Below are 25209 nucleotides of genomic sequence, written 5' to 3'. Positions count from 1 at the left end.
ATTTCAGGAAATCCTAGGAACTGGAAATAGAGATTGGAAGAGTGCTTTAAGCCAAGACAGACATGTTTTAAAACTAAAACCTAGGAGTTGAATGAACCAAGAAATGAATCCCTTTTGATTATGCAGTTGTGTCCAGTGTTATCTTGGGAAATATGGTTTCCACATAAAACGTATCTGGGGCTTGAAGTTCTCCTAAGGCCCTTCTCTGTGTATTCCCTACTGTTTGGTAAGCGCTGAGGTCACACTGCAGACAGCAGCACGTCCCCTCCCCACTACTTAGCTGTCTGTTCTCACAACACGTCTAGGAACAGAATGGCTTGGACACAACTGCGCCTAGGACCGAGTTCATTCAAGCTGCTGGACGAGGTAAAAGCTCTGGACAAGCGAAGGGGAGGGAGGGATGGGTGGACATACAATATGATCACTTTAATCTCATTTCTCTAAGAATCCTGGCTGAGAAAACAAAACAAAACAGAATCAAAAAGAACAGAAGAGAACAGAACAGAACAAATGAAGCAAGCAGCTAGCTTGCTGGAGACATTGTCTGGGAAGCAGTGAAAACACTTGCAAACAAAAACACGTCAAAGGACTAACTCTTTGAGCTTAATTCTAATCCAACAGCATAACCTCAAAGTCCTGTTTCTGTTCGTAACAGGCTGGTCCAGTAACATGTCCCATTGGATGACTTTGCAGCATAGATGTCAGGAATGCAGCTTGGGATCCCCTCCTTCTACTCAGAGTTCACTTTGAAGGGATGAGCAAGTAATTCTTCCTGGGTTGACGGAAATCTAAAGTCTGTTTTCTAACACTCTTGCAGACGCTTCTCTGTCCATCGGCCTGTCCTGCCAACTCTGGTGTGAGTGTGAAGTTGTGGCAAGAGGGATTTCCCATTCCTATTTGACCTGATGGACACCAGCTTTCCTCGGAAATGGCTGATGTTGCTGAGGAGGCAGCAGTATCAAAGCCCTTGCTGATGAAGGTACAACCAGCTAGGGAGGCTTTGGCATTTCTGCACAACGCTGCTCCCTGACTGTCACTCCAGACTCAGATTCGGAAAGAAGCAAAGCAAGCTAGAGGAAAACTGGATGTCCTGGTAATTTTCTTTTTCTTTTATTTCTTCATTCTTCACTTGTAAGAAAATCTAAATCTTAACCCTTTGTTTGAAAACACGGCTTTATGGAAATGCTTATGGGTGTGCTCCTTCACCTTGTGTGGAACCTGCTTCACCTCGCTTCAGCTATAGGACACCTATGCTCCAATTTATGCTTCCCATGATAAAGCGGTGTTCTTTCGGTGTTCTTTTCTGTGATGCTTGCAGGCGAGGTTGAAAAGAGTTGTCAGTAGGATTCTTCGTTTCCTTTGCAGTATCCAAAGCTCCGTATTACCGTGGATCTTCTCCTCTGATCTGGAAAGCTTCACAGGCCAAAAGAGAATTGAGATGAAGAAGGAAATAGAGAATGCTGACCAATATTGCCAAGTACCACCCGTAAGTTTTGTGAAAGAATCCGGTGCATTTCTGTAGTGGTAGAAAGTTCATAAAATCATCGTCGTGCACTTGAAGGCAAGCAATGCTGTAAAAATGAAGAATGCAAGGCCCTGCTTAAGGACAATCTTCAGGCTGCTTCTAGATCAACAGCTTATTTGCTTCTTCCACAACCTCATCTCCGCTTGCTTAGAAGTTGTGAAGGTCGGAAGCACACTCCGTCTTTTTCATCCCCTCTGTGTATCTTTTCCCTGACAGCAACTTCTGTCTTGGCTCTTCACATCCAGCCAGAGCAGTTGCTTTGCCTCCGCAACCTGCAGGCTGACCTCTCGTGTGTACCTGTGCTGGACTGAGGGTAATGCTTGTAACGCACACAGATGCTGCATTCACTGTGACTTTTAGAAAAGAGAGCAAGAAGCTAACCTGCACAGCAGACTCTTAGGTTTCTGTATCTCTCTCTCTCTCTCTCTCTCTATCTGCATATATATTTCAGTACTTATTTACTTCTTTAAAGATACCTTAAATAGAATAGATACTTTAAGAAAGCTTACTTGTTCTTCCCCTTTCCTTGTTTTTAACGTTTGCTTTTCTAACCAATCCTTAATGTTACAACATGGGATTGATGCAGTACTCAGTCCTTAGAAGTTCTCAAAGCACATCAGTGATTTCTCTATTTCTCAACCTTTCCATCTTCATTGAGATCTCTCATCTGAATTTAGGTAGGAGGTGAAGAAGAACACTGCAAGCAGCTGAAGCCGTATCAGACACATGCTTCTGCTAGGAAGTCATTCCGAGTGATTCCACGGTGTACTTTAGACAGGTTTGCTCTGGTCCTCTGGACTCAGCATCCCCAAGGGATATTTCAAAGCTCTCGGAAGGACCCGTCATTATCTCTGACACTGCAGCCTCCAGTAGGAAGGGGTAGTTATTCCTTGACCTTGTGCAAAGGAACTACTCAGTTAGCTGTTTCTAACCCAAATCTCGTTGTTGTCTTCTATTGACAGACACCACCCGGCTAGCCAAGCTAAACCACTGAAAATGGAAGGAGTGGGACATCTTGCAAAGCCTGCTGCTGCTTCTAAGCAGAAGTGCGCTGTAGGTGGGGACACAGCAAGAGGAAACGTCCAGGCCACGGTGGAACTGCAAGGCACCTGTCTGAGCCACACAACGAAGTCAGCGATTCCCAGTTGGAGACTGTTGCTCGACCAGTGACACAGCAGCTGGAGCGCTTCTGGTTGCTGCTGATGGGTTCCCGTGAATCAGCCAGGGACAGGAGCTATGAGAACGACTGAAGCGATTTGAAGTTACCCGAAAGAAAGAAGAGAGGAGAGAAGAAGACAAGAGGGGAGGGAAGGGGAGGGAATAAAAGGAAGGGAGGGCAGGGGAGGGGAGGGCAGGGGGAGGGTAGGATAGGATAGGATAGGATAGGATAGGATAGGATAGGATAGGATAGGATAGGATAGGATAGGATAGGATAGGGTAGGATAGGATAGGATAGGATAGGGTGGGGTAGGGTAGGGTAGGGTAGGGTAGGGTAGGGTAGGGTAGGGTAGGGTAGGGTAGGGTAGGGTAGGGAAGGGTAGGGTAGGGTAGGGTAGGGTAGGGTAGCGTTTTAGAGGGGAGGGGAGCATAGGAGAGTATAGGGTAGTGTAGGGGATCGGAGTTTAGGGGACTGTAGAGTAGGATACGGGAGGGGAGTGTAGGAGAGTGTAGGGGAGGGGGGCATAGGGTAATGTAGGGTAGTGTAGCGAACGGGAGTTTAGGGTAGGATAGGGGAGGGGAGTGTAGGAGTGTGTAGGGTAGTATAGGGGAGGGGAGTGTAGCAGAGTATAGGGACAGGGAGAATAGGGGAGGGGGTGTAGGGGAGGGGAGGAAACGGGAGGGGAGGGGAGGGGATGGGGGGGAGTGGAGGGGAGGCAAAATTGGGGAGAGGATCAAAAGAGGGTAGGGGAGGGGAGGGTAGGGGAGGGGAGGGGAGGGTAGGGGAGGGGAGGGGAGGGGAGGGGAGGGGAGGGGAGGGGAGGGGAGGGGAGGGGAGGGGAGGGGAGGGGAGGGGAGGGGAGGGGAGGGGAGGGGAGGGGAGGGGAGTGCTACCATAAATAAAATTGCCAAATACATGACACCTCCGTGTTGACTAGGGCTGAACTACTGAAAAAGAAAAGAAAATCTATAAATAAAAGTGAGAGATGGTGAATACCTAACCATCTCTTAAAAGCAGAATTTTAAGAGAATAAGTAATTGATAAATGGAGTTAAGATCGGAGGGAAAAAAGTCCACTGTTGCAATCAATAGAGTTAAGAAGTTTTTCAAGTACATTAGGAACAAAAATTAGAGTAATGACACAGATCTGATACGGGATGGATATTGCTTCAGTGAGAAATGATGGAAAAAAACACAACACAACACGTGTATGTGTTGTTGGGTATTTGTAAAAAAAAAAAAAGAAAAAAAAACAGGTTAATGAAAACTGCATGCTCAATTAGATGATGTTTTTGTTGTCATTGGTAGGGAATTGTGTGCTTTACAACACAATATGTGTTATATATATATATTATATATGTTTTATATATGTTTTAATAAAATAAGGAAATGATATTTTTTTTCTACGTTTGTGGTTTCCAAACTGTAGTTAATAAACATTAAACAAGATGCAATAGGATCTCGTTAACTCTTTTGTTTGAAAAAACAGTGGCCCTGATCGAGAGGTGCAAGTGAGAGGAGACAATATTCAGTATTTCTCTATGTTGTCATTTATTGGTGAAGATGAAAGTCTGCAGTTCATGTTCATTACACTAGCATGACAACATGACCACAAGGGGGACTGTCTGATAGTGAAAAGGAACTTCAGCATGGATTAAAAATCTTTGCCTTTCTTTATTCTGAACTGTTTTTCTTATGGCTGCTAGAGAGAGATTCTCTGCCTTAGAAATAAAACTGCCCAGGCTGTTCTGATAAACCTGCAGGGTTAAGGCACTTCTACCAAAACAGATTTCAAAAGGCAAGAAGTCAAAAAGCAACAATTCAGTAATCTGTGTACGCTTCTATATTAAGTTTTAAGATCACCTGGTTTATATTTAGTTCACACAAATTAACCAAACATAGCAGCATACAACCTAAGAAAAGCTTAAGAAATTTATTAGATGCACAGATAAAGTGCTGTAACAGAGAAACTTGTGTAAATCTATTCTAAAATAAATAAGGTACAGTTAAACCACCTTTGACTCGTTTTAACTCGGAAAGAAATAACCTAAGTTTTAATCATTTGAATTTTAAGGTCAAGGTGAAATATACCATAACTATAACAGTGGTTGTGATCTGTATCAACTATTTGAGGCTCCTGTTCCTCTTGAGGTCTCCCAGAAACAGGAAGGCTATTGCAAAATGTGTCCATTAGACATAGTTCCTTTTACAGAAACATTTTTGTAATAAAGTCTGGTTGCTCAAATACATGTTAAAAAATTTAACAAGGAAACAATTTTCTCCTGATCCAGTCAATCTTTTAAACAAGACAATGTATTTTTCCTATGACGCAGCCCACAGGAGGGAACAGAAGTAAACATCCTCCTGAACTGAAGACTGTTTTGCTTGAAGAACTAAACTATTGCATTATTATATGAGAGCAAGAAATATCCATTTGGGTTATCCCTTTCTCCAAACATGGTGCCCAGTGATACATGTATTTTTGCCTTAATCTCAAAGGCCCGTTTGTCTCCAGGTAAGGTACGTTAAAAAGAGATTCCCTTTAAGCATCTTATCACAAGATCTCTTACTGCCTTTCCACCCGGGGAAGCTTGTGTGTTAAACTGCCCTTGGAGTTTTGGATGCTACTAGATTTCTGTGCTCTGTTATCCATAATTTCAGGCACTTCGGGGCTAACATGGCTGTTTAAGTCAATGCAATAATATTACCAATATATTCAACACTCAGAAGAGTCACCACAGTTTCCTTCACACACTCAGGATTTCAAATTCTTCTTCCAATTCAAATAGCTTGTCAGTAGATTCAATGAGTTCTGTAAAAAAAGATAAAGAAAAAAATGCTTCTAAAGACATGCCTGATTTTGTTCACTTAAAAAAAAAAAAAAACTTTGAAAGACGCATTCCAGAAAAGTACTTTGTAAGAGTGAAAAAAAAAAATCTGTGCTAGCAATTGTATGGCTTGTTTGGATACATGCCTGCTATATATTGCTTGACACTCACAAAGGATAGTTATTCTACCTGTGATTATTCTTTTATTTGCTAACGAGGAACATAACATTGCACAATTAGGCTTTTAATCAGTGCCTTACCTGCTCCTGTGGTTGTCACTTCTGGTTTTGTTGGAGGTATGAAAGGAGGCCAGTGTGGCGGGTGCTTCTGGACCAGCTCAAACATCCGTAGACTCTGCTGCTTTAGAATCTCCTGAGGACAGAATGCTTTCATTTTAAAAGCTGGCTCGGGGGACGCTTCAAACACAAAACGTGTCTGCTTAATTGAAAGTGTTTTTTAATTACGCATGTCCATCAGGAAAAAAAAGTCTTTATACAGACATACTGTGAAATCCAAGCACCATGGTCTCTGTAATACATCCCTAGTTAAAACACATCTGGAAGACAGATCTCTTGAACTGTACTACAAATTATCAGTCTTATCATCTTTTGATATCAGCTTTGATATCTGCAAACCTGTAATTTTGTTTACAGGTAGCAAGCACACTAGGAATGTACAATATTTTCTGCTTTTTAAAAGAAAGTTGCTTGCATAGAACTCTCCTCAAGTTTTCTGTTGATCAATAGCACAAAAGACAGATCTATCAGCTCCTCCAAAGGGGAAAAAAAAAAAAAAAACGCATCAGATTTTGAAGGACAGGTTTTGGTCAGGAAAAAAGGTGTTCCTGAAGCCAAACGCTATTCCTCTTCAAAGAGAAGTTACCTTCTGTCCTGTATTTCAGTTATTTACAAATTGTTTTCCTTAGATGATTTTTTTTTTTTTAAATAAATGCCCTTAGAGGTTGATGGTACTTTACATTCAGACGTCTGGTGCTTAGCTTAACAGCTGCATGCAGAAACATCCTCAAGTCTGTTTCCTGTGGCAGCCAGCACCTTCTGTTCTCCCTAGATCAGCAGGAGCTAGAGGCCTGCAGCACTTACAGAATCAGATCTTTAAGATAGCAGGGACTAACAGTCATAATTAGAACACGCAATCTACTATGTCAAACAATAAAAAAGGATCAGGAAGCAAATCATTGATACATCACTACAATATGGCAGTTAAACCTTAGTCATTTAGTGAGAATTAGAAGTTAAAAGCAAGTGTCACCCAGTAACACCTTCAAGTGTGGATGTTTACACCCATTTTCCAACTGGCAGGGTTTGTGGCTGGTAAAGTGCTGAACAATTTCCAATTAGCAATTCAGTAGTATTGCCTTACCCTGATGCTTTAATGCATTCTTCTCCATGGCTCATACAATTTGTATACAAAGGAAAATGCAAAGGAAAATTTTACAAAAAACAGACAATAAAAACCAGACTTTATAAAGAACAAATCGAGATGCTAAGTTCCCACTCTTACCTTTTGTACAAGACTACACCGGTTATCAAAATCACATTCTTCTTTGCAAAAGAAGCCCTTAGGGGAAAAAACAAACACACAGAGTTTTACCTTTGCAGATGGTAGGTATGTGGTACCAGCAGGTAAGGCGGTTTGACCTCTGATACAGTAATGCCCTGTACGATCAGTAGATATAAGACTCCAAATATGTGGCAGCTCTAGGGAGAGAACCCACGGGGAGAACAAGGCCCTGCAAACCCCTAACGAAATAGTCAAGCAAAAAATAGCAGCAGCTCCTGTGTGCTCCTCCATGGAGCGCCACCCAGTTCCTACAGTCCAGGTATCAGCAGAAGCTGAAAACTTGTAGATGATGGACCACCTAAGGAACATTTCCATTCTGGTATCTATACTGAAAATATTTGCTCTTCATTATGATTTTGTCTGTCTCGTTGCATCATGCCACATTTTGCACAGTTACGTAGTTAAGTATTAAAACAAAACAAAACAAAAAAACTTTCTAAAAAGCAGCAGTATTAAAAAACAGGTATGTGAATGAATGACAGATACCGGTATCTTTACAGATTGTTTAAAGCTTTAGAAACACATCCCACTGGTGACAACTGCCAATCACCCAATCACAGGATACTGGCATGGGATCAGATCCAATTTTTTCAAATACCACAGTACCCCCATGACATTTTGGGTGAATTACAAATAATACATTTGTATTTGTAATTTGGGGTGAAATACAATAATTCCACTTAAACATTTTCAACTTATGATAGAAAGTAAGTTTAAGTAACTTGTCTAGAGGTGACCAAACATAAAGTAGTGATAGAATAAAACACGTAAACCTGTTTCAGTTCCTTGCTCTGACCATTATAATGCCTCTTGAAAGAAGTAAAAGCTGCTCAGTAAAGAAAACAAAGCGAGCTCCCTACAGTACAGACAGCTCCCCACTTGCCCTAAGATTCTCCATGTAGTTATGTACAAACTACTATGTGTTGATCACAGAAGACAGCTTTGTGATCTTGGTTCTGTTCAAGGAGATGCATTGCTGCCCTTACCAATGTAGAGAGACATTACTTTGAGATAAAGTACATGCATTCAAGATTTCCTGACACTTACTAAAGCTACTGAAGGGTCCAAATTCATGATCTTCATTCTATGTGGGGCTTCCTGGCAGTGGAAACTCTCATCGTCAACCGTGCCATTTTCTTCTGAATCTACAAAGCTTTGAGTGGTGTGAGGGTCCAGATAGATCAGCTCATTGCCTGGATGGGTAAAAGCCGTATGTTAAAAATAAGCAAGTGACATTAATAAGCACTTGGTCCAGAACTGTAAAATAGAAATTAGATTGCCATCGCAGTCAGTATAATCTAGACTTTCCAGCTAGGGATTCTTTAAGAGAATCGGAAGGTTTAGACACAGCGTTTCCCACAGGGTATTTAGTATAACTTCCTATTGTCACCTATTACTGTAATTTTTTGGTTGGTTATGTTCTATCTTTGTCACATACTTTTATTTTTCCATGTGAGATCCAGTACTTTTTTTTTTTTTTTTTTTTAAATCTCAAGTGTTGTAAACACTAACATTTGACAGATTAAAAGGTACAGGATGTTCACAGATGCAATCTGTAATCCCATTAGGCATTCATTCAGAAATTGGAACAAAAAAGCCTAACTAAAACAGGTTAGGTTTTACAAAAGGACAAAATAGGGTTGCAAAATTTTGGCCCAAAGTGGGGTGAAATCTGAAGGAATGCATTTTAAATTAATTAGAGCAATACTTAATAACAGAAGGTATGCAAAAGGTGAAAAAGATACTGCTATCAGAAACAGTTTTGAAATACAAGAAAATAAAAGTGACATTTGACCAATACACTTGTCAAATGCTATCAGCTATTCTCAGTATGTTGCTCTTGTTGATGTCATCACTTATTTTTACACCTAGCTTTGCTGTTAACTTTCTGCTCCTGTTAAGGATCATCTCATACTGTTTCTAAACTCTTTTAGATATGCTTCTTCATTTATTTTATTCTATTCTCATCTTTCTTTACTTCTAGAGGTTCACGCTTAGACCCCTTACTATTTCCCCTTCAAAAAATGTTCTCTTTTGATCATCTGCACATTTGGAATAAGTTTCTTTTTTCCTTACCTAAAAATCCTATGAAATAATAGGCATTATTTGGTTTCCCTCCTAATGCTCCCAAAGACTGTGGCATCTTAAAGCATTCCTAGGAGTTCAAAAGGAATAAAGGAAATTGTCATTCATTTCTTTACTGACATCACAGATACCCAAACTTATTTGACAGTAACGAGCAATGAATTGAAAGAAAACCTTACTTTAAATGCATCAATATATACGGGATTTATGTGATTTATCCCTAGTCGTAGAGGTATAATAAGCAAGAGGGCTTTCCAGCCTGTGCAGAGTCCTCCTGCCTTCTTGCTTCGGCCAAGAGCACTTCTGTGCAAATGTGCACTGCTGTGGGACGCGCTGCTGCTCTGAGGAGGGCACCAGCACATTTTTTCTGCGGGAATAAAACTAGAAATCAGTCAACGCACAGAGGAACACAAAGCAGATCTTCCTCTCAGTAGTGAATTAAGCTAGTTTGCCAGGGATCTTTATAGGGCACCCAAGACAAAACGAGCCGGGCATGGCAATTACAGCTATTTAGTAGAAGTAATTCTAGCAGACAGTATGTGCTGGCACGTCCAAGTGAGACGTTAGATCAATGATTGGGGGATGACAATTTAAGACTGCAGTGACATGTCCTATTAATGTTATTAATAGTGTCAAGCTTTGCCTATAAAACGCCAGAGAAATGAAATGGCAGCAATGATGACAGTAGAAATTCTTCAAGGAGCTCTTCACATCCAGTGATGTGAGCACGAAGTTGGCATCAGGGATCAAAAAAACACAACTGAGTTTGTATGTCCTTCTTCCCTCTTCTTACCCTTGCAAGACAAACCCATGCCCCCCCAAGTATTTGTTCATGTTTAGATACATGCTGGCAAATGGAGTCAAATCAGAAACTGTTACCAGAAAACTGATGAGGTGTCACTTCCTGATGTCTTCAATGACCACCGTATTGCCCATAGATACATAAACTGCTAATGAATTCCATTCATCAAATAAAGCAAGCTTCCTAGAAAACATTAAGGTACTAATTAATATAAACTAGTTGGATCAAAAGGGTAGCTTTACACTCAAAACCATTTATTTATTCTTTTTTTCTTAAGAAAAAACATCCTTTCTGCATTTTTTAAAGTCTCCATGTAAGAAAAAGAAAACTTTAAACATTAAATGTTTAATATCTTTAGAAAAATAGGTACTGAGTGGTACCAGGAAAAACATATGCGCTGCACCATGTGCAAACTGTTTTGTCTTACTGCTAAGTGCAGTGACAGTAACAGTTCAACTACATCAAGTTTATTACTTTTTATTGCACTCGACAGTCTCTGCACTGGGTTCTTGCCCAATTGTGTCTTTTCTCATCTGGAAAAGAAAAAAATTCCTATGCCAGTTTTGCAGATTACTTTTTGCTTAAGAAATTCCACTGAATTCAGTGGAATTACTTCTGCCTGAGCCTGCGTGCACAGCAGAAATGGGGCGTTAAAAGCTAAATCAGCTAAGGGTTTGGGGCACCAAAACTTCAGTGGGAGACAGCAGCACACAGTTTTATGTCCACTTCTGCAAAATCCAAACCTTTGGGGAAGGGAGCTACACTCTTAAGCTGCACTGGCAGAATTAGCTGTTTCAAATAAGCCAGAAAGAAATGGGGGTGAGCGTTTCACCATGAAAAACTTGGCCATGAAAGATCTGGAGTCCAGGGCATGCTTCAGCTCCCCTCCCTCTTCAGATCATGTGCCTGTTCCAGGGTGTCAAAGACTTGCTGCTGAGCTCGCAGGACCTGTAGCCTAGCCCCTGCCTGAGGTAAGACACCTCCACGTACCCCTGGAGAACTGAGCAGCCTCAGTTCCTTTCAGTGTGGCTCCCAGACTATGAGGAGCTGCCCATCTTTATCCAGTAGCCTTGCTGGCAGAACTGCTGCTCAGAAAGGGAGGAATTGCAGCTCAGTTCCCTCCTCAGCCGAGATGGCTTCTCTCTGATGTTTCACACCACCACTCCGACCTACACGGTGGCACTCTCGACCTGCCAGAGCTGTGCCACTGTGCAGAAAGGAATATACATCTGTGGTGTGACTGGTGAGGGCATGCAGACGGCGTAGCAGGAGACTTTCCTGCAGTTTCTTCTCCTCAGGCTCTTCCTTTATTAAAATTTAGAGGTCACCCATTCCCAACTCAGTACCTGCACACCGAGCTGTGGCATGACATTCCATGCTGCACTTGTAAATAGATGGCAAGTACATTCCTGACTGTGGGACAGGGGGAGATGCAGCCTTCAAAACTCTGCCTGGGCCTTCTCTTGGCTGCCCCAGGGGAGTACGTTCTGAATGAGACTGGTATGATCTCACTTACTTTAGTACTTGAGCAACTGTATTTGGTCCAAACCATTCTCCAATTGACTTCCCCTCTCCAACACCCACCTGTGCTGTTTTCATAGTGAAAAAAAGACACACGTACACAAAATCAAAGAAAAATGAGACCATAAAGAATGTGGGAACAATATACAGTAAATACCGTGACTGTCAAACATTCTAGAGTAACTGCAATCTGTATTTAGCAATAACAATTATTTTCTCAATCTATGCTCTTTTCAAAACTTAGGGAGTGCCAGTTTCTTTAATAAACAAAAGGCTTCTAAACTACAATGAGAATTACAAGTTAACAAATGTTAGTGCCCTTTATTACAAATTACAGCAATAAGCTACAAGACTGTCTATTCTAACATTACTGACTCTGGTACCCAAGGCTTACAGAGTTTATCAAGAGCTACATTCTAGTACATGGCTTTATTTAGGTCTCAGGGAATGTTTCTGTACTACTAGTCTTTGCGCCCATCTGCATACCTTTTTATTTTTGTATAAGCATACACCTTGTCTTCACATCCACTTTTTAAAATTATGAATTAACATACTGCAAATTAGTGATTCAACACAGTAGAAATTTCAGTGGAAAAAACCTGAAAGTTTATGTTTGTTCTTACCCATCTGGTGGATTGAATAACAGCAAGCCTTCCTGTCGAGAAAGCATCGTAGGATTCTGTGATATTCTTCTGGTTGTTTTTTGTGTTTTTCCCATTGCCAATCTGAAAGGAAAAATTGATATAGAATAAAAAATGGTGACGTTTTCATTACACTGATCAAATGTCTAGACAGCAGAAAGCTTTATAATGAGATGTTAAAAGACATTTCAATTCATCTCGAATATTTACATTTTGTGTAGAGCTCCTAGAATTCCAGGCTTGTTATTTATCATCAAGCTGCCCTTTATCATCATAGGCTAGATTGTAAAAACAGGGAAAATAAAACAAAACAAAAACATCAACTGCAAACATATTCTGACGGATCATGCTGCGTGTTGATAGCCATTCCAGTATCTCTGAGCTTCCAAGATTATTTAAAAGTACAGGCTGTGTTTAGACCTTGTTGGATTTCTAAGCACCCATTAAATAACAACATAAGATCCATACAGAAAGTCCAAACACTCCACTGGCAGCATCCTGGGATGTGACATGCATGCTTAAGAGCTTGCACCAGGGGCGTTTGGACCTCGTGCTGCTGACAAGTGAGTAGTGAAGAGAAGGGTAAGAGCACTGTCCCACGGTGGCAGGTTTTCCCTTGGCCTCAACTTGGGTGTTACACTAAAAGCTTTATAAAATAATGGCGACAGGATTCCCCATTTGTTCTCCTTCTATGCCTATTTCTCTGCTTCAGGCTGGGATGATTTCACCCAGCTGAATATGAATTGATTCATTAGGAACTGTTACCAGGGCATCAAAGAAAGTCTCACTAATAAATTCAGGGTTTGTGCTTTTAATGGAGTACTTACGAAGAAGCGTCTGCAGACAATACCGAAGTTCCCTCAGGACCAGCACTCACCTCTCCCTAAGTGTCTGCAGATCAGTGCTTGGGCCAGCATCATCTGCCCGCATCGCAGCATACATCCCCAGCCAGCGTCCGACGAAGGACTCGTGCCTCCTGTTAGGAAAGTTCATCACAATCAGTGCAGGCTTTCAACTGGGTGCAGCACCACAGAGGACATTTCAGACTGCTAGAAAACAGATAGGGCTGCTGAAGCCTCCATGAACTGTCCTACAGATAAAAGGCACACAGCAAGACTTTGGTTCCATGCTGTTGGTCTAATTCTAATCTCTGCATTGCACAAATAAACAAAATTCATTTATTCCTTGTGGAGCTGACTTACTCTTTTCATTCTTCAAGCAGCATTCACAAACCATTTACTGCATGCTATACAACATGATCACCTGTTTACATACAGACCTAAATAAACACTGATTTTAATAATCTTCATGTTTGCATAAACAGTTAAAATGATGCTCAAAATGCGCTAATACTCTAGAAATATTTTCCCAGCCTACGATGCCATCACTTATCTTGCTATTTAATTTAGAACAATGCAGCAAATCTGCAGTATACTCACCAATAGGCGAAAACTTTCTTCTATACGTAAACCACACGTAAACCACAGTAAACCACACGTGAACACACCTTGGCTTATTGTCTGACTTTGGCTTATGGTGCGTCTGTTGCTGTGTCCAGCACAGTGCAGCCCCTAAATTGCTACCAAAACCTTGCCACAAACCTCAATCCCCCTCTTAAAAGAGACCCTCTTGTTTGTTGCCCTTCTTTCGACACTCTCTAACAGTTTTATGTCTTCATACATATATATACAACAAAACATCAAAGAGCTCAGCAAGGTCCACCAAGGAAAGGAAGCAATGCAGGAGAAAGAAGACAGGACAAGAGGGAGAATGGGCAGCATAAGGGAGGAGGCAGCCAGTGGCCTTAAAAACAAAGCCTAAAAAATAACTTCCACTAGTGGGACATAGTGAATTGGAGCTCTGGGGTCTGCATCTAGAGATGTCTTTTCTATTTATCGTCTTGTTGCGGAGATGGGTCCTCTGGCTTTGGTTGTGTTTTTTCATGTTGGGCAATTATCTCCCAAGAAGAACCCCCTGTTGGACAGAAAGGTAGAGGTGTGCTCCAGAAACACAGTGATGGCAAGGAGTCCTCCACTTCATTCTGGCATTTTTTTCCAGCTGGAAGCATTCCCAGTTGTCAACGGAATTGGTTTTGAGGAGTAGGAAAGACAGCATTGCTGGATTTCTGCTTTCTCCTCCATCCTATCAGACCACATCATGAGAGTTGTCTTTGTTTGATGTTCCTATGTCGCGTTCTGTTATTCTATATTTTTTTCTCTCTGATGTGATTTTATGTTCTTCTGTTATGTTATGTTCTTATGTTCACAACAGGAGTCCTTGCCAACACCGCCTCACAGACACCTGGGCCAAAGAGCAGGGCCTTGAGCGGCTAGCTCACCATGACAGAGCTCATTTCCTTCCCAGTAGCTGCCAGGTGCCCTCTGGGGGCATTTTGGGGCTACAGCATGGGAAGACTTCCTTGGGGTGGGAAGCCATTGGGCTAGGAAATGGGCAATGTTCCCTAGGAAGGAAATCCCTGGGAAGCAAAAGCCTTGGGATGGGAAGTCTTGAATGGGGTGGGTACCATTCCCTGGGGAAGGAAGTGCTTGGAGAAGTCCTCCAAGAGAGGGGAATTCTTTGGGACGAGGTCTCTTTGGCTGAAGAAACGCTTCGTGTTGATGGGGCAGATTTCGTCTGGGTTGCTGGGAATGTGCCATGCGGTGAAATGGCAAGGATGGGCACTGCCGCTGAGGCCGAGAAGCTGGTCCTGGGCTGGGCAAGCCTTGGGCCGGGCAAGTGGTGGTGTGGAAGCGTCCTGGGCATGGCAAGTGCTGCGTGGGAGGGAAAGCCTGCTGGGGATGGCCAAGTCTTGCGCTGGGCAGCCTGCTTGGCTCCAAAGCCTGCAGTCCTCCCCAAGATGTCGGCGAGGGGCTGGTCAGCCGTTGGGACGGAACCCCCGTTGCCCGCGTTCCCCAAGCAACCGCCCCACTCTCCAGCCACCACGGCAGGTCCAGCAGCCGGCTCCCGCTCCTCCTGGGGCTGCGGCCCTGCTGGCGAGCCCAGCGCCCCAGAGCAACATGCGGCTTACACAGTAACCTGCTGAAATTACAGCTATAACCATGGAGCACAGCTGCCGATCAACACAAGACCACCAATCGCTCACATTTCTAAACTGCTCGTCACAATTCTTCCGTATGTAGGCTGTGATGCTGCTCATTTCTTAAGCACCCATCCATTTCTTCTCTTCCCAGACCCTCAAGGTGTCCTGGTCAAACCACCTCCCTTCCTCTTGCCCCATCTGGCTCTCCCACCTTCCTTTTCCCTCAAGGCTCAACTTTTTTTTTTTTTTTTTCAGCATAGGAGCTCCATAGAAGCTGCTGCTGCCCGCCTCCGAGTTGACTAGGGCTAAACTACTGAAAAAGAAAAGAAAAGCTATAAATAATAGTGAGAGATGGTGAATACCTAACCATCTCTTAAAAGCAGGAATTGAAGAGAATAAGTAATTGATAAATGGAGTTAAGATCGGAGGGAAAAAAATCCACTGTTGCAATCAATAGAGTTAAGAAGTTTTTCAAGTACATTAGGAACAAAATTTAGACTAATGACACTGATCTGATATGGGATGGGTATTGCTTCAGTGAGAAATGATGGAAAAAAACACAACACAACACATGTGTATGTGTTGCTGGGTATTTGTAAAAAAAAAAAAAAGAAAAAAAAACAGGTTAATGAAAACTGCATGCTCAATTAGATGATTTTTTTGTTGTCATTGGTAGGGAATTGTGTGCTTTACAACACAATATGTGTTATATATATATATATTATATATGTTTTATATATGTTTTATATATGTTTTAATAAAATAAGGAAATGATATTTTTTTTCTACGTTTGTGGTTTCCAAACTGTAGTTAATAAACATTAAACAAGATGCAATAGGATCTCGTTAACTCTTTTGTTTGAAAAAACAGTGGCTCAGTTGAAAAAACTGGTGCTCTACTAAGCTAGTGAGTGAACAAGAGAGAAATCCTCTGCTAGATGACTTGACAAATTGGGTCTGAAAATAGTGTTGAGGCAGAATAGTCCACGATTTTTGCCTTGGGTGCACAGAGGGATTGGGTGTTGTAGACTTCTTTTATTCTTCATTAAGATAAACATTTTCAAAAATGTGCTTGTTCAACCTTGCTCCCACTGTGTGCATGGGAGGGAGGTAACTGAAAGTGGGGAGCGTTGCTTGGATCCTGCAAGTGGCTGAGGTCCAGTGGGGTTGGAGGCTTTCTTCCTCCTTTTGGAAATGCAAAGCAACCCTGCACCTCCCCTGCACTTGCAGAAGGATCGTGACAGCCCAAAGCACAGCGGCTTTGTAATTGCTGCATACACTTCGATCGGATTTACGTGGCAAGGGTTTGGTAGCAGGGGCCTGCAGGGATGGCGTCTGTGAGAACAATCCAGACAACAGCCAGCTCCAGATAGCTCCAAAAGGGCCCCGGCGCTTGCCAGAGCTGAGCCAATAAGCGATGTTGTTTGCACCTCTGGGAGAGCAGATGTAAGAAGGGGGAAATACTGCTGCACAACAGAAGCTGGAAGAGCAAGGAGTGAGAAGCAGCCCTGCAGCCCCCAAGGTGAGTGCAGCAGGAGGCAGGAGGTGCTCCAGGCTCACAGCAGCAGTTCCCCTGCGGGCTGTGCAGGGAGAGGCCCCTGGTGGAGCAGGCTGTCCCCCTGCAACCATGGGTCCCACATGGAGCAGATCTCCACGCTGCTGCCCCCCTGTGGGTGGAGGAGCCCCCGGTGGAGCAGGTGGCTGTGGCCTGGAGGAGGCTGCGGCCTGTGGAGAGCCCCCGCAGGAGCAGGCCCCGGGCCGCAGCTGCAGCCATGGAGAGGAGCCCCCACAGGAGCAGGGGGGCTGGGGGGAGCTGCCGCCCAGCCGTGGGGGACCCGTGCTGGAGCAGTTTGCTCCTGGGGGATGGATGGATGGATGGATGGAGCCTGTGGAACGGAGCCATGTGGGAGCAGTGCTTGAGGAGCTGCTGCCTGTGGGCAGCCCGTGTGGGATCAGCTGGGGAAGGACGGCATCCCATGGGAGGGACCCCACGGGGAGCAGGGGCAGGGAGGGACCCTGAGGGTCACTCTGCTGAGTCTGCTTTGCCCGTCACGATACTTGTTGAGCCATCGCCCTGTCCTTATCTCAGCCCTGGAGCCCTTTGCATCGTATTTTCTCCCCCTTTCCCTTTGAGGAGGGGGAGTGAGAGAGCGGCCGTGGTGGAACTCGGCTGCCCACCCGCTTTGAACCACCGCAGTTGCAAAGTCCTGGGAAAGATTTCTTTCAAGAAATTAAACAAGGTGTTTAACAAAGAAATGCAGAGTTTCCTTTTGAAGGCTTCCTGGAGAATTGGGCTTCTTTCCTATTCCCAGCTCAGAGGAAGGGAATTGTTGATTTCACCTTCTTTTTTCTGACATGGAAATCAAAGGTGAACTGCTCTACAAGGACGGGCAACGTCTCAGAATCAAGCTCTTTTGCTCTGTAGTCCTTTCTCAAGGAAAAGATTGATCACACACCTTCCACAGATGTAGGGGAGCAGGGAATAATTTGGGAACTACTCTAATTCAAGTCAGTTTGGGCATAGTGGTACTTCCCTAGCTGTTTCTGAGACAGACGCATTAGCAACAGAGAGTGTTGTGCCGTCACTGGGAGGCGCCTGCGGTGATGACTTCAGAAACAGAACTGAATTGTGTCACCACAGCACTTTGCCAACAGCTGCCTCTGTGCACGTTTAGCTGGGAGGCACAGAGAAGGGTGCTGGATGCGATGAAACCACGTGAGGATTTGTGGATCTCCCCTTGAGGTGCACAGAGAGGGACCATGCCCTTCTGTAAGTGTTTTGATGCTTGGCTGAGGAAAAAAATGTGGTTTTGTTGTGAATGCTTCATTGTAGTATTCTGTAGTTTGTGTCAAGTCCTTACAGAAGCCTCAAGGTTGGTACTTTGCTCAATGATGGAGCTGCACAGAGTGAGAACAGACCCAATGTACGGGTGAGGGCCTCTGCACGTTCTCTTCTTCCTACAGACGATCAACAAATAAGGGGAGACAGAGAAGAGTGTGCTGTGGTCCTCCCATAGACCGCAAGTACTAAAGCATAAACAAGAGGCTTAAGAGTCCCCCTGTCATGTTAAAATTCAGGCAGCAATGGACTTCCTCACACGGGCTGGCCTGTCGACTAGTGTCTCAGGCTGTGGCGTATGAAGATGCACTCCATCTGCTTTCAGGGTAGCAATGGCAGTGGGCAAGCTTCCTGACCTTAACATTTGTCATTTCATTTCTCACCTGAGTTTTGGTGGTTCTCCACGATTCATTCTTGGTCTAGAAAAAAAAAAAAAAAAGTGAATTTGGATCAAAATAAAAGGATAAAAGGATTTCCTTTCCATTAATTACATGTTCTTACCTTTGTAACAGATTTGGTTATTGACTTAGAAGGCAAATATCTGGCCAGACTGCAAGACTTGTGCTCGCAGCGTGGGACAGCTCTCGTAAAGGTGATTCAGGGCAGTTTCTGGAAAACAAGACATCAGATCTCCCAAACAGCTTTCTTTGTGCTAATGTAGGAAGGGTGAGTAAGTGTAAAGGTAAGAGCCCAGATACCGTAAGAAGCAGAAAGTGTGAAGGAAACTTCCTTCTGGCTGATACAGCTCCATATCTAGTTGTCAAGTATGAAGAGAGCAGTGCTAAGTTTCTTGGGGAGAGGTAAAAAAGAAGAGACTGGGAGATTGTAAAAGGAAAAAGTGGGATTCCCTATTTCAGGAAATCCTAGGAACTGGAAATAGAGATTGGAAGAGTGCTTTAAGCCAAGACAGACATGTTTTAAAACTAAAACCTAGGAGTTGAATGAACCAAGAAATGAATCCCTTTTGATTATGCAGTTGTGTCCAGTGTTATCTTGGGAAATATGGTTTCCACATAAAACGTATCTGGGGCTTGAAGTTCTCCTAAGGCCCTTCTCTGTGTATTCCCTACTGTTTGGTAAGCGCTGAGGTCACACTGCAGACAGCAGCACGTCCTCTCCCCACTACTTAGCTGTCTGTTCTCACAACACGTCTAGGAACAGAATGGCTTGGACACAACTGCGCCTAGGACCGAGTTCATTCAAGCTGCTGGACGAGGTAAAAGCTCTGGACAAGCGAAGGGGAGGGAGGGATGGGTGGACATACAATATGATCACTTTAATCTCATTTCTCTAAGAATCCTGGCTGAGAAAACAAAACAAAACAGAATCAAAAAGAACAGAACAGAACAGAACAAATGAAGCAAGCAGCTAGCTTGCTGGAGACATTGTCTAGGAAGCAGTGAAAACACTTGCAAACAAAAACACGTCAAAGGACTAACTCTTTGAGCTTAATTCTAATCCAACAGCATAACCTCAAAGTCCTGTTTCTGTTCGTAACAGGCTGGTCCAGTAACATGTCCCATTGGATGACTTTGCAGCATAGATGTCAGGAATGCAGCTTGGGATCCCCTCCTTCTACTCAGAGTTCACTTTGAAGGGATGAGCAAGTAATTCTTCCTGGGTTGACGGAAATCTAAAGTCTGTTTTCTAACACTCTTGCAGACGCTTCTCTGTCCATCGGCCTGTCCTGCCAACTCTGGTGTGAGTGTGAAGTTGTGGCAAGAGGGATTTCCCATTCCTATTTGACCTGATGGACACCAGCTTTCCTCGGAAATGGCTGATGTTGCTGAGGAGGCAGCAGTATCAAAGCCCTTGCTGATGAAGGTACAACCAGCTGGGGAGGCTTTGGCATTTCTGCACAACGCTGCTCCCTGACTGTCACTCCAGACTCAGATTCGGAAAGAAGCAAAGCAAGCTAGAGGAAAACTGGATGTCCTGGTAATTTTCTTTTTCTTTTATTTCTTCATTCTTCACTTGTAAGAAAATCTAAATCTTAACCCTTTGTTTGAAAACACGGCTTTATGGAAATGCTTATGGGTGTGCTCCTTCACCTTGTGTGGAACCTGCTTCACCTCGCTTCAGCTATAGGACACCTATGCTCCAATTTATGCTTCCCATGATAAAGCGGTGTTCTTTCGGTGTTCTTTTCTGTGATGCTTGCAGGCGAGGTTGAAAAGAGTTGTCAGTAGGATTCTTCGTTTCCTTTGCAGTATCCAAAGCTCCGTATTACCGTGGATCTTCTCCTCTGATCTGGAAAGCTTCACAGGCCAAAAGAGAATTGAGATGAAGAAGGAAATAGAGAATGCTGACCAATATTGCCAAGTACCACCCGTAAGTTTTGTGAAAGAATCCGGTGCATTTCTGTAGTGGTAGAAAGTTCATAAAATCATCGTCGTGCACTTGAAGGCAAGCAATGCTGTAAAAATGAAGAATGCAAGGCCTTGCTTAAGGACAATCTTCAGGCTGCTTCTAGATCAACAGCTTATTTGCTTCTTCCACAACCTCATCTCCGCTTGCTTAGAAGTTGTGAAGGTCGGAAGCACACTCCGTCTTTTTCATCCCCTCTGTGTATCTTTTCCCTGACAGCAACTTCTGTCTTGGCTCTTCACATCCAGCCAGAGCAGTTGCTTTGCCTCCGCAACCTGCAGGCTGACCTCTCGTGTGTACCTGTGCTGGACTGAGGGTAATGCTTGTAACGCACACAGATGCTGCATTCACTGTGACTTTTAGAAAAGAGAGCAAGAAGCTAACCTGCACAGCAGACTCTTAGGTTTCTGTATCTCTCTCTCTCTCTCTCTCTCTCTCTCTCTCTATCTGCATATATATTTCAGTACTTATTTACTTCTTTAAAGATACCTTAAATAGAATAGATACTTTAAGAAAGCTTACTTGTTCTTCCCCTTTCCTTGTTTTTAACGTTTGCTTTTCTAACCAATCCTTAATGTCACAACATGGGATTGATGCAGTACTCAGTCCTTAGAAGTTCTCAAAGCACATCAGTGATTTCTCTATTTCTCAACCTTTCCATCTTCATTGAGATCTCTCATCTGAATTTAGGTATGAGGTGAAGAAGAAAACTGCAAGCAGCTGAAGCCGTATCAGACACATGCTTCTGCTAGGAAGTCATTCCGAGTGATTCCACGGTGTACTTTAGACAGGTTTGCTCTGGTCCTCTGGACTCAGCATCCCCAAGGGATATTTCAAAGCTCTCGGAAGGACCCGTCATTATCTCTGACACTGCAGCCTCCAGTAGGAAGGGGTAGATATTCCTTGCCCTTGTGCAAAGGAACTACTCAGTTAGCTGTTTCTAACCCAAATCTCGTTGTTGTCTTCTATTGACAGACACCACCCGGCTAGCCAAGCTAAACCACTGAAAATGGAAGGAGTGGGACATCTTCCAAAGCCTGCTGCTGCTTCTAAGCAGAAGTGCGCTGTAGGTGGGGACACAGCAAGAGGAAACGTCCAGGCCACGGTGGAACTGCAAGGCACCTGTCTGAGCCACACAACGAAGTCAGCGATTCCCAGTTGGAGACTGTTGCTCGACCAGTGACACAGCAGCTGGAGCGCTTCTGGTTGCTGCTGATGGGTTCCCGTGAATCAGCCAGGGATAGGAGCTATGAGAACGACTGAAGCGATTTGAAGTTACCCGAAAGAAAGAAGAGAGGAGAGAAGAAGACAAGAGGGGAGGGAAGGGGAGGGAATAAAAGGAAGGGAGGGGAGGGGAGGGGAGGGCAGGGGGAGGGTAGGATAGGATAGGATAGGATAGGATAGGATAGGATAGGATAGGATAGGATAGGATAGGATAGGATAGGATAGGATAGGATAGGATAGGGTAGGGTAGGGTAGGGTAGGGTAGGGTAGGGTAGGGTAGGGTGGGGTAGGGTAGGGTAGGGTAGGGTAGGGTAGGGTAGGGTAGGGTAGGGTAGGGTAGGGTAGGGTAGGGTAGGGTAGGGAAGGGTAGGGTAGGGTAGCATAGCGTAGTGTAGCGTGTTAGAGGGGAGGGGAGCATAGGAGAGTATAGGGTAGTGTAGGGGATCGGAGTTTAGGGGAGTGTAGGGTAGGATACGGGAGGGGAGTGTAGGAGAGTGTAGGGGAGGGGGGCATAGGGTAATGTAGGGTAGTGTAGCGAACGGGAGTTTAGGGTAGGATAGGGGAGGGGAGTGTAGGAGTGTGTAGGGTAGTATAGGGGAGGGGAGTGTAGCAGAGTATAGGGACAGGGAGCATAGGGGAGGGGGTGTAGGGGAGGGGAGGAGACGGGAGGGGAGGGGAGGGGATGGGGGGGAGGGGAGGCAAAAGTGGGGAGAGGAGGCAAAAGAGGGGAGGGGAGGGGAGGGGAGGGGAGGGGAGGGGAGGGGAGGGGAGGGGAGGGGAGGGGAGGGGAGGGGAGGGGAGGGGAGGGGAGGGGAGGGGAGGGGAGTGCTACCATAAATAAAATTGCCAAATACATGTCATTTTGGATCTGGAGCCAAATCTTTGTGTACATGTCCTCTCCGTAGCCCCACGTGCTGACCACCCACCCGAATCTATCATACTGTTGGTCAGAAAGAACAGGGAGCATAGGGGAGGGCAGGGGAGTGGAGGGAAGGGAAAAGAGGGGCTGGGAGGGGTGGGAGCGCTACCATCAATAAAATTGCCAAATACGATGAAGGAGCAGCAGAGCCTGCAACCTCCAGTCCCCAGCATCCTCCAACCACCCCCCACTGCTCCGTGGGAAATAGATAGAAGAATCAAGACTGAGGTTTAGCCTGGGATGGAGGTAGTGTGGCGAGGTGGTTTTCTGTTTGTTTGTTTGTTTGGTTGGTTGGTTGGTTTTAAAGTTTTTAAATTCTCACTGTCCTACTTTGTGATCAGTTGGCAATAAATTCAATTACTCTTCCCCAAGCCAAGTCTGTTTTGTCCATGAAGCCATCTTCCAGTCCTGAAATAAGAAAGGAAACAGACCTGCAAGCAACTGTTACACAAGTGCAGGAAGAGTGACAAAGGAGGGTTTTGAGGCATGAAGTTCCTGCAAGGATGCTCTGCTCTTTCCTCACTTCAGTATGAAAAGCACGGCACTAGTGGGTGGTCTGTGGTGGTAGTTGTTTTTTTGTTGTTTGTTTGTTGTTTTGTCAGCTCCACCCCACAGTATTTTGCTTGTTCTACTTGTTTTGGTGTGCCCCCATTCCCTCCCTCAAGGTAAAACATCCCTAGGGGCCATAACTTGCTGTTAGCAAACAAGATCTTGCAAAAGAGTGAAGTTAACATGGCACCACCTGCACTGGTGTATAAATAGTTCAAATATTTTCCCTCACTTTCCTGTAACTTTCCTGTAAATTGCTGGTCAGGAGATAACAAGTGGAGAAATTTAGGATAAGAGAGAGAAAGTTGTGTTTCCTATTGCCCTGGAGTTTCTGTTGGTCTGGCCACGGAAATGGAGTACTCAAAATCCTCAGGACACTCAGTTTATACCAGATTTATCCTAAAACTGCAGTATTTCTAGGCCCTTGGGATTCTTATCAATTAAAACATACTTTTTCACGCACAGAAGATGCAAAAAAGTGCGTCTACTGCAGTATGCAGACAGAGCCAGTCCTGTCTCTTGATTCCTTCTGCCTTCTGCCTGAAGAGCAGCAGACAATCGAGTTCTTGTCTTCAGTAGCTACGGCCTTAACCAACTGTGCAGTCTGTCCATTCATACACAGAGGAGGAAAAATAGCGTGGAATAACTCCTCTCCTTTGTGCTAACAGAGGAGGGTACAGCTTCCTCACTCCAACCCCACCGAGGCAAACCAGTCAGCAGTGCACGCCAGAGCCTCTGTCTCTTCCCCGTCTCATGATGTGCAGCTGGATCACTCTCCCTTCTATCCCCAGGATCGCTTTCAGCACAGTCACAGAAGGGTCAGACTCACAGCTTTAGGAGCCATCAGAAGAGGCTTTCACTCTTCTGCCACCACACCCCCTATACACATGCAATTTCACACATGCAAAGAGACACCATGGATTGGGGAGTTGCACAGAGAGGAGACCACACCCGTTTGCCTGCCTGCAGTTTGACACCAGTAGGGAGGTAATTCCCGTCAGGAGTTTCCATAGAGATGACAGAATATGGCCCTAGGGTCCTGCTGCTTCTTTCAGCCCTAATTCTTCAAATCCATAGGAACGGAAGAAACCTTCCCAGCCAAGTGCTGCATATCTTGAAGGTTGGAGAACCCACAGCCTTCTGCTTCATTTCATTTTAAAGATCAATCCCAATGTCACTCCCATAGAAGTAGTGGAAGCCATCTGGCTGGCTTGGCTTTCTCTCCAAAGAAGACCAAATGAGAGTTGGTCACGGGTGAGGATGAGCCCTGACAGTTCCTGCATTTTGGTTCTCCTGCAGCCCACAAAGCTCTCACTGCCTTGCCTGAATTTGAACCCCTTTGGAACCAAATCTACAGATTATCTCTGTAAATCCAAAACAGCACTTATTCACCATGTGAACAACAAATGCCTGGGATGGTTAACAGCACTTAGGTGCAAAAAAGAGCCCCCGCAGGAGCAGGCCCCGGGCCGCAGCTGCAGCCATGGAGAGGAGCCCACGGGGAGCAGGGGCAGAGAGGGACCTTGGAGGAGGGAACTGTATCCTCTTTTTTCATCGGTGCTGAGATTGAGGATCAGGATTTCGTGGTAGGAATTTGTTTAGATGAACCAATTTACCTCCATATGGGTTTTGTATGTTTCTTTCACCTTGTCTTGCAGGACCATCTTGGCTGGGTCTGCAGTGTTGTGCAAAAGTGAAGTTTTTCACAATAAAGAGCAGCTTTCTTTTCGGGGAAAAGGCTGAGGTGGCCTTCATCAGAGTCTTGTGACCTGAAAATGCAGAAAATGGGTGCATGGCTGGCTGGATGGGTGGGTGGGAGTTGGGAATTCAGCCTTGGGATCAGAACTGGGACGTTGTTGGGATAGGAAATGATCAGTGGGATGGGAAGTGATGATGGGGATAGGAACTCATTGGGATGGGATAAATGGGTTTTATTTTTATTGCATTCAATCCACTTTCTTGACTGTGTTGTACAGTATGGCGTTGTTTTATTACTATAAAATTATGATGATTATTATTTAATCTTATTAATTAAACAATTTTTATACGTTATTATATTATAAATTATAAATATTAATATTTATTATATTGTTTTTATTCCTTTTCTACCCTATTAAACTCTCTTTATCCC

The sequence above is a fragment of the Anas platyrhynchos genome, chromosome 24 (assembly GCF_047663525.1).
Source record: "Anas platyrhynchos isolate ZD024472 breed Pekin duck chromosome 24, IASCAAS_PekinDuck_T2T, whole genome shotgun sequence".
NCBI classification, from domain to species: Eukaryota; Metazoa; Chordata; class Aves; order Anseriformes; family Anatidae; genus Anas; species Anas platyrhynchos.
This window is presented reverse-complemented; position numbering follows the sequence as displayed.